We start from the raw sequence: 1,883 nt of genomic DNA, 5'->3' as shown, positions 1-1,883 counted from the left end.
CCTGCTTACGATAATACCTGTGGACCCAAGAGTCAACGTGTGGTTGGGTATCTAAACTGAACCCAAACTTGCCTCTCCTTAAACTCTCCTGCAACTAATACCTTGAGCAAAACTAGTTTTGCTAGAACTTCCAAAATCTACTGGAGTGTGTAATGTATCCACAGAGACTCGGGGGAAATATTCACTGAGCTTGTTACAGACCTAATGAGCAGAACTTTAGGTCGGTGGAAATGCACAGTGTCCAAGTTCACTAGACAAGCCCAAACCAGGCAAAGGAAGTTATTTCGGTAAGCAGTTATTTCTGAGCATGGACCAGCACTTCTCCTCCCTCTGCGCTGGGAGTATCTCACTGTGATAAGTCTGGAATCTTCAGAATCAGTCAATTTCTGGGTTGAAATTATTATTTATTTTATGATGGGGCCTGACATTTCCATGGTATTCCATGTGTTCAACCCCCTGTGTGAATGGTACCTGTTCACCCTGGCTGAGGTAGATGGGTAAACGTCATTGTTACTATTTCTCAGATGGAGAAACTGAGGTGACGTGAATCTGAGGGGGGATGTCACTTGCCACGCTCTTGCAGTGAGTCATTGTTAAATAACATCCAGGGCTTGTTACTCCAGAGTGTACGGTCTGAACTGTTTAGTCTTCCTGGATGTTGCATTTTGCTGGTTCTCTTAAGGCTTTTTGGAGGCTACCCTGTAGATGGTGCAGTCACTGACTTTGGAGACAATTAAACAGCTGGTGTCCGAATCAAGCTTCCCTCTAGATCCCAGGCAATGAACGGTATCTTTGCATCCTAGGAAAGCCAGTCTCCAGTTGGACATAATGCAGCATGACCTTGTTCTAGACATGCCTGGTTTTGCAGTAGTTCAGGGTAAAAAGTCTGTGATGTCCCAGTTGGGAGGGAAGCTCGCAGCAGCCTGCCTGCAGTGTAACAGGTATTGGAGCTAGTGGGTTCTGAACTCTGTTAATCTTTTATATCCTTGATCCATACTGAGTAGCAGGAGCTGGGAGGAGTTTAAACTTTTACCAACACTGCTATGTGCCATACCTTTACTACATACTGTAACGATAACAACTGGCTTTTCATCCGTAGATGTAAAGGTGATACCCACATTAAGGATTGTGAATCTTCTCAACACCCCTGCCAGGCAGGGGAGGGCTATTCTCCCCATTGAATAGATGGGGCACTGAGGCATGGAGCTGCAAAGTGACTTGTGCAAGGTCTCACGTAGTCTGTGGTGGAGCATTGACTCAAACCCCGGTCTCCCAAGTGTAACCTTATGATTAATTTGGGGTGCAAAATGCACTTGTCACTAATAACAAGTTTGTTCTTTGGCAGCGACACAGAGATTAATTAAGAAGATGATTGGTAACACACAGATACTGAGTTTTATTAATACCACGATCAATATAAGCAAAATCACAGCACTGGAAAAACAAGATGAGAAGAAGAGCAGAGACAGTGTCACATATACTCACCAATCTGGGGGGCTGTGAGTTCCCATTACGGTGAGATTAAGCATGCAGGTTGCTGCCATTCTGAGTTCCTGCTGAGAGTCAGGTTTGACTCCCTTTTATGCACCTACTCCTTATCCCCACATATTTCTGAGGGCATATTTGATGAAGTCCTGGCCTCTTGTCCATATTGGTCATTTCTGCTGCCCCTTTCTGGGGTTCTGACATATTGGGGGCATTGGCTCAGAGAGAAGGTTCTCTGTGTAATGTGGTTATGGAGGATCTTCGCTGACTTGCCAACTGCATTTGATCAGGCTGATCATGAGAGGATGATTAGGGCTCTGAGGCACTGCTGACCCACCATGGAGTGTTTCAGTCCCTTTCTCGGGAAGTTCCAGAGGCTGCTTCTGTTATATAAGGTT

The sequence above is a fragment of the Emydura macquarii genome, unplaced genomic scaffold (genome assembly GCF_026122565.2).
Source record: "Emydura macquarii macquarii isolate MOO-44397 ecotype Brisbane River unplaced genomic scaffold, CSIRO-AGI_Emac_v2 contig_1253, whole genome shotgun sequence".
Classification (NCBI taxonomy): domain Eukaryota; kingdom Metazoa; phylum Chordata; order Testudines; family Chelidae; genus Emydura; species Emydura macquarii.
The sequence above is the reverse complement of the archived record's forward strand: the minus strand, read 5'-3'. Positions refer to the sequence as shown.